The sequence below is a fragment of the Triticum dicoccoides genome, chromosome 2B (genome assembly GCF_002162155.2).
Source record: "Triticum dicoccoides isolate Atlit2015 ecotype Zavitan chromosome 2B, WEW_v2.0, whole genome shotgun sequence".
NCBI classification, from domain to species: domain Eukaryota; kingdom Viridiplantae; phylum Streptophyta; class Magnoliopsida; order Poales; family Poaceae; genus Triticum; species Triticum dicoccoides.
In genome coordinates this window covers 604,303,190-604,318,091 of record NC_041383.1, presented here as the reverse complement: position 1 = coordinate 604,318,091, position 14,902 = coordinate 604,303,190, and positions in this window count along the sequence as shown.

The window sequence follows — 14,902 nt, the reverse complement described above, 5'->3', positions numbered from 1 at the left end:
ACGCCTGATGGTGCTTGCACCGACGCGCTGCGCGGCGTTGAAGCCACCTGCGCAGCAGACCACCTCGCTGATCTCATCGGCGAGATCCGCCTCTCCGATGAGCCCGCGCCAGGCACAGGCGCAGCCAACTCCGAGAGCTGCCTCATTGACCTCCTTGGCAAGCTTGACATCACCAGCGAGCCCACCTCCGACTTGGAGTCGGTTGGCTCCACCGACCCGATGCTTGTCGACTCCGACACGGCATCCCTCGATGCCTTCCCCACCAACGTGGTGGTCATCGACGACCCGCTCCCTTGTGCTGACAGCGGCGGCGGCACCGTCACCGAGGTGCTCGTCATCAGCCACGGCGGAGCATCCGGCGCGGACGCCAACGACTCGCTGCACGCGATGATGCCCGACCTTTCTGCACCCATCGCGGGCGACGATGACGCTGAGACGTTGGAAGCCCACTGCCTTGCACTCATCAAGAGTGGCAAGAAGCTAGCCTCCATGAGACGCCTCACCGAGGCCTATTAGCACGAGGTTGATCGTGCTGCCTGTGGCACGCCGGCTGCTGGCGGGGCTAGCCGCCTGGGCGCTGTCAAACAGCGCAGTGCAACCATTGCCAGCATGTTGGGGGCCGACCGCCCAGTCTACGCCACACCCATCGAGAACCTACGTGTTGCCTGGGCGGCGGCAGACGAGCTGGAGAACCTGGACGGTGACTGTCGGAGTAGATGACCACGGGTAGCCTAGCCGGCTCCCTTTGGCCCTTTGAAAAAACAACAGGCCGATCGAGCCTTGGAGCACCCAAGACGCGGGGTCACCTTCCTCCGGCCGGCTGTCTCACAAGCCGACTACCGGAAGGCGGCCCAACCCTAGACTCTCTTGGAGGACGCCACGATAGGGCTGACTCCAAGAAGCCAGCCATGGAAAGACCGACTCCAAGAAGCCGGCCCAAGAAGGCCAACTCCAAGAGGCCGGCCCCTGGCAAGCGGCCAGGGCCGTGCCCTAAATGTCTGCACCCCCATAACGATGATGGGACAGGGCGTGGCAACAGTGGACCCTGCCAGCCCCAAATCCTGGAGCACGCATCGCTACAGTACGCCGTACGGGACAGCCATCACCCGTCCGGCATGGCACTGTTGCCATGCTGATCATGACACCCTCCACGACGGGCTGCCAGTACGGCCCGCAGGCAGCGGGCCTGTTCGGTCGGAGAGACACCCGAAGGCGGCCTTGCCTCCCCCAGCCGGCCTGAGGCATGGCCGGCTTCCTATGGTCGGCTTGCTCCCCTCCTCGGGGTGTGCGCACCATTAAGAAGACAAGACGAGGTAAGGCTACAGTGAGAGCCCGCAAGGCGACGGCACTGTAGCCATGCTTACCTCGACAAAGCCCTCGTCATCATAGGCGAGGCAACAGTAACCAGCCCCCGACAAGACCCCCAAGCGGTAGGGCCGGCCTGTCGTCCAATGAGCCGGCAGCCGGCGGGACCCACCAGTCGGCGGGCCCCAGCGGCTTCTCCGCCGGCCACAGACACTGACGGCTAGGGCCCACGCCCAGCCGGATTATCATTGTACCCACGGGGGGTAAGCCTATATAAACCCCCGGGGCACCCATGCAAAGGGTTGATCTCAGATAGTCTTAGCCACTACCATAGGGAGAGAAGAGAGCTAGCCTTGCCCTTCTTCCTCCTCACACCGAACAGCTCAAGGAGCCTCTTCTAGCTTCTTCTCGATCTAGTGATCATGCGGAGACCCCGCAGAGCAGGATTAGGGGTATTATCTCCACGGAGAGCCCCCAACCTTGGTAAGATCCGCCGGCGTGCATGTCCTTGCCTCATCCCGTTTTCAGGCACCGGCGACGTCTTACTGGCTCCCACAATGATAAGCCACCCGTTGGCATATGTCGCACCTACCACCCGACATTTGGCGCCCAACATGGGGCTAGGTGCACCGTCGTCCGGAGACCTGCTCTTGACGGGAACCCTTTTCCTACCCAGCGAGCGTAGCTAGCCCGGCACGCCCGATGGCGCTTGCCCCGACGCACTGCAAAGCGTCGACGACGCCTGCGCGGCAAGCTACCTCACCGATCTTCTTAGCGAGGCTCGCATCTCTGACGAGCCCGCATCCGACACGGGCACAGGCTGCCCCGAGAGCCGCCTCGTCAGCCTCCTCGACCAACTCCACGTCTCCAGCGAGCCTACCGCGGACTTGGAGTCGGTTGGCTCCACCGACCCGATGCTTGTCGACTCTGACACGGCATCGCTCGACGCCTTTCCCACCAACGTGATCATCTTCGACGACCCTCTTCCTCGAGCCGACAGTGGCGGTAGCACCATCACCGAGGTGCTAGTCATCAGCCATGGCGTCACCTCTGACGAAAACGACCATGACGCCCTGCAAGCAACGCTGCACGATCTGTCCGCCCCCATCCCGGCCGACGCTGACGCCGAGACGCTGGCGGCACGCCGCCTTGCCCTCCTTGCGGAGGGCCAGAGGATAGCCTCCATGAGACGGCTCACTGAAGCTCACCAGCGCGAAGTTGACCGCGCCTCCTTCGGTACGCCGCCTCCTGAAGGGCCAAGCCGAGCCGGCGTCGTCAAGAAGCGCGGCGCGGCCATTGCCAGCATGCTGGGAGCAGACCGCCCAGTCTACGCCACACCTCTCGAGAACCTACGCCCCGCTCAATCGATCGTAGACGAGTTGAATGGACTGGGGGCCGACGAGCTCCCCTACATGACCAGACGCATCCAGCAGTTGATCGACGCGGCCGCAGAGCGGCACGAAGCCGGCGTCCGCGCTGGAAGCCCCCTTCGCCGAGAGCACGACGCGACGTCACGTACGCCGACTACGGGCGGCGCCCGTGCGAGACCAAAGAAGGAGCCGGCTGCTAGCCGCAGCCGGACTCGAATCACCATTGAGCACGACGCAGAAGGCCGCCCTCGAGGTGTGGAACGACAAGGCGACCCGCCTCCTCCTCCGCCTCGTGGGGAGAGATATCCCACCCCGCCGCCTGTCACGCATCCGACTCTCAGTGGCCGACTTGGCCACCGAGAAGGAGTCAGCGAGAATGATGCCCGCCACCGGATCGACCGCCTTGCGCGATCCCTGGATTTAGAAGAAGAAGACAATGTGGGCCCGCCCTGCTTCGCCCCCCGCATCCGCGACGAGCCCTTCCCCAAAGGGTTCTCGCTCCCAAGAGACATGCCCAAGTACAACGGCTCCGTGAAGCCGGAAGATTGGTTGATCGACTACTCCACTGCAGTCCGAATAGCAAGCGGCAATAGGCGTGTTGCCGTGAAATATGTCCCCCTCATGCTCCATGGCACGGCACACACCTAGCTCAATAGCCTCAAGCCTTACATCGTCAACAGCTGGCTAGACTTCATGATGTCTTCATCCGCAACTTCACCAGCACATACACGAGGCCTCCCAAGCCTCGCCAGCTTTCCTTGTGTGTTCAAAAGCCCAACAAATCGACACGCGACTACCTCACGCATTGGCCCGAGCTCCGCAACTCCTGCGAGGGGGGCACGAGGTTCAAGCTATAGAGTACTTCACCGCCGGGTGCAGAGAAGGCACCCTCCTCAAGCACCGACTCCTCTGTGACGAGCCGACTACCCTCGACGAGATGCTGATCATAGCAGACAAGTACGCCACAGCCGACTCCTCAATGAAGACCGAGCTCCAAGTAGACGCCTCCGGAAAGGTGCTGGCTCCGGCTCCCAAGACGCCGGCTGGGGAATCCAGTCGACGCCCGTACCAGAGTGACCACAAGCGCAAGGCCCCTATGCCGTCTTCCACCAGCCGGCAGGTGGCCACGGTCGAAGACGACCAACCTGAAGGGTGACCAACACCCAAGAAGCAGAAGAGCGGCAGGCCGGCTTCGCAGCCGACTTTCTCCTACAAGCAAACCCTTGATGCCCCCTGCAAGTTCCACAGCGGCGCGAAGCCGTCCAACCACACAACTCGGAAATGCCATTGGCTCACACGAATCTCCAAGGGTGAGGGGCTGTTGCCGCCTCCGCCTGCAGGCCAGCTGCCTCCAGCCCTTCAGCAGCCGGACGCTCGGCCAGCGGTCGGAGCTATTCAAGACGAGTTCCCCGATGAACATGCCGCCTACGTCGTCTTTACAAGGAAGACTAAAGACCAGTGCAGCCGGCGCTGACAGCAGAAAGAAGTCAACGCGGTCGCCTCCAACAACCCCAAGTTTATGCACTGGTCGGAGAAGCCTATCAGCTGGAGCCAGGCCGATCACCCAGAGGTGATGCCGTCTCCTGGCTCCTATGCATTGGTGTTGGATGCCACCCTCGTGACAGAAAGGTGAGCCGCCCGTTTCTCCCGCGTGCTGATAGACGGCGGGAGCAGCATCAACATACTGTACCGTGATACCATGGAGAAGCTCAACATCAAGCCGACGCAGCTCATGCCAAGTCGGACTGTGTTCCATGGCTTCGTACCCGGCCTATCCTGCTCACCAATCGACAAGATCAAGATGGATGTCCTCTTTGGGGGCAAGGATCATTTCCGCCAAGAAGCAATATGGTTTGAGGTAGTGGATCTGGAGAGCCCGTACCACGCATTGCTTGGCCGACCTGCTTTGGCCAAGTTTATGGCTGTGCCTCACTATGCCTACCTCAAGATGAAGATGCCAAGTTCCAAGGGCATCATCACCATAGCAGGAGACTACAAGAAATCTTCTGAGTGCGCGGCAGCTAGCAGCCGGCTGGCCGAGTCCCTTGTGATTGCTGAAGAGAAGAAGATGCTGGATCGAGTCATGGCCATGGCTGGCAAGCAGTCGGCCCTGTCCCCCGACCCCAAGGAATGTGATGCTCAAGGTTCTTTCCAGCCGGCCAAAGAGACAAAGAAGATACCGCTGGACCCAGAGCACCCGGAGAGGTATGCTGTTGTGGGCACCGGCCTCGACAGGAAATAGGAAGGCGAGTTCGTCGATTTGCTCCGTGAGAATCGGGACATCTTCGCATGGTCTCTCAAAGACATGCCGGGTGTCCCAACGGATTTCGCCGAGCACAAGCTACACATCCGATCTGACGCCAAGCCGGTCAAGCAGCCCTTTCGCCGCCTGTCAGAAGAGAAGAGAAGAGTAGTCAGAGAAGAAATAGCCCGACTTCTAGCAGCCGGCTTCATTATGGTGGTGTTCTTTTCAGAATGGCTTGCCAACCCGGTCCTGGTGTTAAAGAAGTACAAGCAGTGGCGCATGTGCATCAACTACACCAGCCTCAACAAAGCCCGCCCTAAAGATCCTTTTGCTCTGCCAAGGATTGATCAAGTGATAGACTCCACAGCCAGATGCGAGCTGTTGAGTTTCTTGGATGCTTACTCGGGCTACCACCAGATAATGTTGGACCCAGCTGACCGCCCGAAGACCGCCTTCATCAGCCCATTCGGAGCTTTCTGTTACCTGACTATGACATTCGGCTTCAGAAATGACGGTGCCACTTTTCAGCGTTGCATGCAGAAATGCCTCCTCAAGCAACTCGGCAGAAATGCCCACGTCTATGTAGACGATGTTGTGGTGAAGACGGAGAAATGCGGCACCTTGCTGGAAGACCTCAAGGAGACCTTTGTAAATTTGCGTCGGTTTCAGATAAAGCTCAACCCTGAGAAATGCGTGTTTGGGGTACCAGCCGGCCAACTTCTAGGCTTCCTGGTCTCCGAACGTGGCATTGAATGCAACCCAGTGAAGATCAAGGCCATAGAGAGAATGAAGATTCCTACCAAGCTGCGAGACGTCCAAAAATTCACCGGATGACTGGCATCTTCGAATCGCTTCATCAGCCGGCTTGGAGAGAAGGCTCTCCCCCTCTACCGACTCATGAAGAAGTCCACTCACTTCGAGTGGAATGACCAGGCGGACCAAGCTTTCCACGAGCTAAAGAAGATGTTGTCGACGCCGCCTATCTTGGCGGCACCGACTGAGAAAGAGCCCATGTTCCTCTACATCACCGCCACTAGCCGGGTGGTCAGCACAGTTATCGTGGTTCAGCGTTTAGAAGAAGGCTGAGCTTAGCTAGTCCAGAGTCCGGTATATTATTTGAGCAAAGTACTATCCACCTCGAAGCAGAACTACCCGCACTATCAGAAGATGTTCTATGGTGTGTACTTCGCCTCCAAGAAACTCAAGCCCTACTTTCAAGAGCATCCCATCACGGTCGTATGCACTGCCCCGCTCGCCGATATCATAGGCAGCCGGGATGCATCCGGCTGAGTGGCAAAATGGGCCATTGCACTGGCTCCTTACACAATCTACTACCAGCCCGGCACCGCCATCAAGTCCCAAGCATTGGGCGACTTCCTCGTCGACTGGGCCGAGACCCAGTACCTGCCGCCGGCCCCCGACTCCACTCATTGGAGGATGCACTTCGATGGATCCAAGATGTGCACCGGCTTGGGAGCCGGCATCATCCTCACCTCTCCCAAAGGCGACAAACTCAAATACACATTGCAAATCCATTTTGCCGCCTCCAACAATGTAGCCGAGTACGAGGCACTCATACACGGGCTCCGGCTGGCCAAGGAACTCGGCATCCGCCGGATCCTGTGCTATGGCGACTCGGAGTTGGTGGTCCAACAATCATCCGGCGACTAGGACGCCAAGGACGCAAACATGGCAAGCTACACTTTCCTTGTTCAGCAAATCAGCGGATACTTCGAGGGGTGCGAGTTCCTCCACGTGACACGGGCCGACAACGAGCAAGCGGATGCCCTGGCATGAATAGGCTCCACCCAGCAAGCTATACCAACCGACGTCGCCCTCCAACGCTCCCTCAAGCCGTCTGTCAAGCCGTCTCCGGAATCTAGTTCCATCTTCGTGCCGCCTGACCCTGACGCAGTCGGATCCGACTTGGGGAACCAAGCAGGCGGCTCGGGGACTTCGACAGTCGGCTCGGGGACTGCCATAGGCGATCCCGGCCCGAGGACTACTGCAGCCGACCCAGGAACTGCACCGACACAGCAGGTGGAGGCCGACTCCAACTCTTCACAACCCAGCCCCCCTGCCCTGGTTGCAGTAGCCGTTTTGGCGATAGAAGAAGTCACGGCTCCATCATGGGCCCAGCCCATCCTCCACTTCCTGATAAACGAAGAGCTGCCGACTGACGAGATCTCGGCAAGACAAGTCCAACGCCGAGCCGAAGCATACACAATAATGAACCGAGAGCTTGTTAGGCGCAGTGTTACTGGAGTCTTCCAGTGCTGCGTCGAGCCAGAGAAAGGCATAGCAATCCTCGAAGACATCCACCAGGGCGAATGCGGCCACCATGCAGCCTCAAGGTCACTCCTCGCCAAAGCTTTCCGCCATGGATTCTTCTGGCCGACTGCTTTGGAGGACGCCAAGGAGTTAGTCAAACACTGCAAAGGGTGCCATATTTTCGGCTCCAAACAGCACCTGCCGGCTTCTGCACTCAAGACAATCCCCCTCACCTGGCCTTTTGCCGTCTGGGGACTGGACATGGTGGGCCCATTCAAGACGGCGCGTGGCGGCATGACACATCTGCTTGTCGCCGTGGACAAATTTACCAAGTGGATTGCAGCAAAGCCGATCAAGAAACTGAATGGGCCGACTGCGCATTCATGGCAGATATTACAACCCGGTATGGAGTACCACACAGCATCATCACCGACAATGGCACGAATTTTGCCAAGGGAGCACTGGCACGTTTCTGCGCGACACAGGGCATCCGACTGGACTTAGCGTCCGTTGCCCATCCGCAGTCAAACGGCCAAGTCGAGCGACCAAACGGCCTCATCCTCTCCGGCATCAAGCGTCGATTGGTCGTGCCGCTGGAGCGTTCGGCCGGCTATTGGCTCGACGAGCTGCCGGCCGTCCTCTGGAGTCTGCACACTACCCCGAACAAGTCAACCGGCTTCACCCCTTTCTTCCTTGTATATGGTGCCGAGGCTGTCATCCCAACCGACATCGAGTTCGACTCACCTCGGGTCACCATGTACACGGAGGCGGAGGCCAAGGAAGCACGAGAAGACGGCGTCCACTTGCTGGAAGAAGGCTGGCTGTTAGCCCTTAGCTGGTCCGCCATCTACTAGCAGGGTCTACGCCGTTACCACAGTCGGAAGGTCAAGCCAAGATCTTTCCAAGAGGGCGATCTTGTGCTCCGGCTGATCCAGCGAACAGCCGGCCAGCACAAGCTCTCGGCCCCTTGGGAAGGCCCCTTTGTCATCAGCCGGGCTCTAGGCAACGACTCCTACTACCTGATTGACGCGCAGAAGCCGAAGGCACGCAAGAGAGATGATTCTGGCAAGGAGTCGGAGCGACCATGGAACGCCAATCTTCTCCGAAGATTTTATAGTTAAAATGCAGTATGTACCATGCTACCTTTTGTATTAAGTACGAGACAACGGGCCCCCCAAGGAGTACTCGGGGACTACCCTCTTTTATCTATGAAGGATGAGTATCATACCCATGGTTATGCCACTACATTCGTTTTCTTGTCCGCCACCGGGTTCGATGAGTCGGCCCGGGGACTTGCCGCCTTGAGTTATATTCAAAGTTCTACCTGCAGCCAGACAAGTAGTGTGCCGACACCCAAGCCCTCTCTTGTCGAAAGTCGCAGCTCGAAGAATCGACTGTCCGGCTGGAAAGAGCCAAAGGCAGGAAAGGATGCCCACACGAAAAACGGCTAGGGATTAACGAACTTATATAACCTAAGCCGGCTTCCCCCCCGCCAACCGGCTGTTGAAGCAGCCGGCCGGCCAGCTTCCCTTCTTATTTTGCTACAATCTAAGAAAGCTCGAGTACTTGTCCTCCCAGACGGCCAATTCCTTACCCGGTCACAGACTACAGAGCAGCTGTCCGGCTGGGAAGACGTCGACCAAGGGAGGGCGGCAAAGAAAAACAGCCAAAAGATGAAAAGCAAGTAGGACTGGAAGCCAAGCACATGCATAATTATATTTACACAAAAAGGCCTTCGAAAGGCCAGCATTCGACATAGTTTGAATACACCCCCAGTGGGTGGAACTGTGCAAATTTAATAAAAATTTGTTCAAGGAGCATCGAGCAGGAAAGTAAAGACGGCGAGTCAGGCCAAGGGGGCAACTGAGGAGTCGGGCAGGTTGGTGGAGACGGCAGTGTTGGCTGGAGGAGTGGCCGGCTGACGAGTCTCGGCTTGATCATCACCTGTGGCAAGCGGTGCGTTCGCACGCGCCTTGTTGCTGGAGGCACGATCAGGCTGAGGCTGGCTGGCTGCTTCACCATCCTGCACAATGTCTTCGCCATCTTCCTCCTCCTCCTCTTCGCCCTCGTCGCTGGAGTCGATCTCCTCCGCCGAGTCTTCACCGTCTGCCGGGTTCAGCCCGAACCATTCCTCCGGCTGAGCGACGCCATCTTCGTTTACCTCAGGAGCAAAGGCGCTGGTGTCGGTAAAGTCGGCGATCACCGAGGCGTGCTGGATGATAGCCGGCCGCACCGCCTCCAGCTCCTCGTCAGCCTCCTACCGCCAGGTGCGCAGCTGGTCCAAATTCAGCCCAAGATACCAAGACCAGACGAACTCTAGAGCCCGTCGAGCACCGGACCGAGCTGCTGAAGCCTTCCAGGCCTCGAGGCGGCCGACTGCTACCTCCAGCCAGTCGGCAGTCCGGCTGGGGGTACGGGGAATCACCTCGCCGGGCCAGAGGGCGGCCAGCACCTGCGCTCCGGTACGCTGAAAACGGCGGAGCATGTGGTAGGCCGGCTGGAGGCGGGCTTGGATCACCAGAAGTTGCTCCTCAAGCGACCGGTTGGCGTCCGGTGTGATCTCAACCCCAGCCTGCCACCGGGCCTCACGGTGAGCTTCGATTGCTTGGTTGGCGGCGACGGAGTAACCGGTGAAGTATTCTTCACAAAGAAGAAAGAAATAGAGCAAATCAAAAGATAAACCAGATGACAAGAACGAGCAAAGGAGCAAAGAAGAAGGCGGCCTACCGTCAATCAAATCTTCAATCCGGCCGTAGCCCTTGCTCAGTGCCTGCCTCGCCTCGGCCCAGCTTGCCGCTTTGGTCTCATACTCGGCTTTGAGGGCGGCCTCGCTTTCCTGCGCCGCCTTCAGGGCCGCCTTGTGGTTCTCCTCCTGGTCGGCTAGCTTCTTGGCCAGGCAATCACGTTCCTGAGCCAAGGCATTGAGCTCGCCCTCCCTGGTGCGAAGGGCGGTCTGGGCCACACCTAGCTGCTGCCTCAAGTAGGCATTGGCTCCTACCGATATGGAGAAGTAGAAATTAAGGAAGAAGTCGTCAGGAAAGATCCGACCCAACTGCTCAGCAGTCGTGCCGAATCTCGGGGACTACACCCAGTGGGTGCGCTGGCGCGCCCCCACATGAGATAAAAAACAAGAGCACTCACTCCGGCTATTTGTCTACTCGGCGGTCTTCTGATTCATCTCCCGGGCCTGGGAGTTGAAGGTAGCAGCATGGAGGTTGTGATAACCCTGCGAATAGGCTGAAGGTGCTAACAAGAGAAAATCATTAAATCAAAGTCTTCTAAGAAGTTCCAAGCCGCCTGCTCAGCAGCCGACTTGGAACTCAGGGACTACACCCAGGGGGTGCGCTGACGCGCGCCCACGGAAGAAACCAAGAGCAAGAAGACTCACCCGAATGGCCGACCGTGTTGCAAGAAACTCTTGGGTACACTGCTTCAGCGCGGTGGTCTGAGACTGAAGCCGGCTCCGGACATCCTGTGCTGCCAGATTCAGCGCGGCCGTCCCACCGCCCGGCGTCCACCCTGGCGAGCTGAGCTGGCCGTCTCTAGGTCATGGGAAAACGAGCTGGAGCCCGCGGCCCTCTGCGGGTCCGGCTCTGAAGCCGCCCTCCCCGCGCGCCGATGAGTCGGTGACAGGACCACAAGATCTGCCCTCACGGCCGGTTCGCCTCCAGCCGGCTGCTCAGGCGGCGCCTCAGGCTGGCCACCTTGGCCTGTTCCGGCCGACGGTGGCGGTGCCGCCTCTCCTCCGGGATGACTATGTCGCCTCCTCCCTCTCCATCGCCGGCTGGTCACAGCCGGCTTCCTCTGACGGGGGCACCGGGATATCAGGGGCCACGGTGCGGAGGGGGATGACGAGTTGTGGAGGCTAGCTACGCAGGGCCTCCGCCGCCCTCTCTGCGGCCGTGGCCTCCGCTTGGGCCTTGGCCGCCGCGTCGTCCTGCGCCTCAGCCGACTCCGCCGTCGCCTCCTGAGTCGCCTCGGCGGGGGCTGCCCTCTGTTCCTCCACCTCCCGCTCCTCCCGCGCCTCCCGCGCATTCCGCTCCGTCGCCGCTTGGAGCTCGGCGCGGGGGTCTACACGGCAGGAACTTGCAGATCCTCCCGCCCGGCCAACTATGGAGGCGGCGGTAGTCCGCTAAGAAGAGAGCGGAGCCCTGATTGGTAAGACAATAAAAGGCTTAGAAGAATGCCGACTGAAGAGAAGAAAGAAAGGCGTGCAAAAGTTAACACTTACGCCGAAACTGCCTGTGGCTGCTTCACCACCTTGCGGAAGCGGGCCCCCTTCGCGGCCGCCTCGTCCCGCTTGGTCGCCGCCGCGGAACCCTTGGGCTTCTTCGGCCGACCGCCGAAGAGAGTCGGCACCGCCGACATTTCTGTGCGCCGCCCCGTGCGGCCGGCCCGCCAAAAGGGCCCGCGCCTTGATGGTCGGATGCCGGCTGGCGGCGCGGAATAGGTTCGGCCTCGTCATCATCGGGCCAGTCATCGAAACCGGAGGTGAACCCGGAGCCGCCTGCATCGCCACCTCCCCCTACGGCGTCGTCGTCTAAGGCGGCCGCCCCCAAGTCGGGGTCGTCAAGGTCGTCCGCCACACGGTCGGGAGCGAACTTGCTTCCGCCCCTGCGGTCCCGGCCGATGGATGAAGGAGGGGGTTCTGATTAAAAACAAGCCGACTGGTCAGAGGCCGACCAGAGAGAACTCAGTAACAAGAGAAGAAGAAAAGAAGGAAAGCTTACCATAGGTGGGGGGTTGGCGCAAGAATATGGCTCCTTGCCGTACCGCCACTCCTCGGTGAGCTTGCAGTTGGCGATGTAGTTCACCATGTAAGATACCTCGTCGTGCGACATCTCCTTGGTGCTCAGCTGGCTTGGGTTGAAGCGGTCGCTCATCTGGCAGATCAGATGAGGGCGGCCTTGGATCGGGAGCACCCGGCACTCCACGAAGGCGGCTATCAGGTCGGACCCAGTCAGGCGCTCCGACTGGATCAACACCCGAAGCCGGGCGACGGCGCCAGCCCCAGCCGGCGTCAGCGACCTGGTCCGGTAGGACCACGAGGGATGTCTCCCAGCCGGCGGGCTGGCTACGTAAGCCGGCAGATTGACGTAGTCGCCCTGCGACGCGACGTTCTTCACATAAAAGTAGGATTTCTGCCAAAGCTTCACCGACTAGATCAGCGCAATGGGCGGAAATGGGTTGTCGGCTGTCGATCTCTGTATGGCGATGAAGGCGCCGCATGGAGCCGACACGCCCGCAACGACCGTATCAAGCTTGGACTGGAAGAACTCCCCCCAAAATTCTATGGTGGGGAGGACGCCGAGGAAGCCTTCGCACAGAGTGACGAAGGCCGACAGCAGCACCACCGTGTTTGGAGTAAGGTGGTGCGGCTAGAGGTGATAAAACTTGAGATACGAGCGGAAGAAGCCGCTAGCAGGAAGGCTGACGCCGCGCAGGCAGTGCGAGTAGAAGATCACCAGCTCGCCCTCCTCCGGCGCCGGCAAAATCTCCATCTCCAGCGTGAGGAAGACCCGCACGAGATCCTCGCCTGGCAAGCGCCGCGTCTTGCGCAAGAAGTCAATGTGGTCTTCACGGACGTTGGAGCCGTCCCAGGAGCTCGACGCCGGAGCCATGAGGACAGGAAGGTGACGGAAAGCACGGCGACGGAGCGCGCGTGATTCGGCGGCAGCAAGACTGCGGCACACCAAGAAGAATGGCAGAACGATGGCGTCGTGGAGAGCTGCTGCGGTGATGGAGAGGAAGAAGAAGAAGGGAATGGAGGATCGAGGGCGAGCGTGCGAGCGACTGCCACTCCCCCTCCCCGCCCCTACTTATAGCCTCGTGCGGCGAAGCCGAGGAGGCGAGGCATGGGGGGCGTGGGATTAACTGCGCCCACTCCCCCACGTCCCGCGATTATTGCGCCTTTACGGCGAGTGGGAACCGTCGTCGGAAGACGTGCGATCAGTTCGGGCCGCAAAAGATCCGCGCCCGGGCCGAGGCATGGAAGTGGCGGGCCCCGGTCTGCAGCGGCGTCCCGTCACATGTGTGGGCTGGCAGGCCCTTCCAGCTGAAAGGCGCCACGTGGCGCGCAGGTGGCGGGCGGCCATCCCACAGCCTGGCCAGCTAGTTCCCGCCTTCGGATTTCGAAGAAACTTTGCCGAGAAGGCATGCATAAGTGAAGCCGGCTCCTAGCTGCAGGCTCTTTGGGATAGGAAGCTGATTGAGCTTCTCGTTCCCCTTTCAGCCACGAAGCCCAACCAGCTTCGGGGACTACTATCGGAGTAAATGACCAGGGGTAGCCTAGCCGGGTCCCTTTGCCCTTTGAAAAAACAACAGGCCGATCGAGCCTTGGAGCACCCAAGACGCGGGCCCGCCTTCCTCCGGCCGGCTGTCTCACAAGCCGACTACCGGAAGGCGTCCCAGCCCTAGACTCTCTTGGAGGACGGCACGATAGGGCCAACTCCAAGAAGCCGGCCACGGAAAGACCGACTCCAAGAAGCCGGCCCAAGAAGGCCGACTCCAATAGGCCGGCCCCTGGCAAACGGCCAGGGCCGTGCCCTAAAAGTCTGCACCCCCATAACGATGATGGGACAGGGCGTGGCGATAGTGGACCCTGCCACCCCCGAATCCCGGAGCACGCATGGCTACAGTACACCGTACGGGACAGCCATCACCCGTCCGGCGTGGCATTGTTGCCATGCTGATCATGACTCCCTCCACGACGGCTGCCAGTACGGCCCGCAGGCAGCGGGCCCCTTCGGTCAGAGAGACACCCGAAGGAGGCTGAGGGAGTCCTGGATTAGAGGGTGTCCAGATGGCCGGACTCCCGGACTATGAAGATACAAGATTGAAGACTCCGTCCCGTGTCCGGATGGGACTTTCCTTGGTGTGGAAGGCAAGCTTGGCGATACGATATGAAGATCTCCTGCCATTGTAACCGACTCTGTGTAACCCTAGCCCTCTCCGGTGTCTATATAAACCGGAGAGTTTTAGTTCGTAGGACGAACAACAATCATACCATAGGCTTGCTTCTAGGGTTTAGCCTCTCTGATCTCGTGGTAGATCCACTCTTGTACTACCCATATCATCAATATTAATCAAGCAGGAGTAGGGTTTTACCTCCATCGAGAGGGCCCGAACCTGGGTAAAAACATCGTGTCCCTTGTCTCCTATTACCATCTGTCTAAACGCACAGTTCGGGACCTCCTACCCGAGATCCGCTGGTTTTGACACCGACATTAGTGCTTTCATTGAGAGTTCCTCTGTGTCATCACCGTCAGGAAGGATGCCGCACCCTGTCTTTAAAGACGGCGCTATTGCTAAAGGAGCTTTGGCTGTCGGCCAAACTCTCCGGCTAGGCAGTTTTTTGATGACCGCCTGTTCGGCCGCCGCGCTGATGATGACCTCTCGGGCCATCGAAAGCAATCTCCACATCAGCTCGGAGCTCACCGAGCAGTTAGATCCGACGGAGCTCTCTTCCCTGAACAAGCTCTTGGATCGCATTGCTGCCCTGGGAGTCGCTACAGATTACGGCCAAATTGGGCTTAAACCCGATCAGAGAGAGATCGACTCTCCCCAGGTCACCCACCATGTTGAAGTGGTGGAAGAACAATGCGGCGAATCTTCGCCCGCCCTAAGGACCAGATGTGTCCAGATTCCCGATCCCTCCAAGCCAGACACCCGCAGAGGGGAGGATGTTGCCCAAGCCTTGAACCTAAAGTCA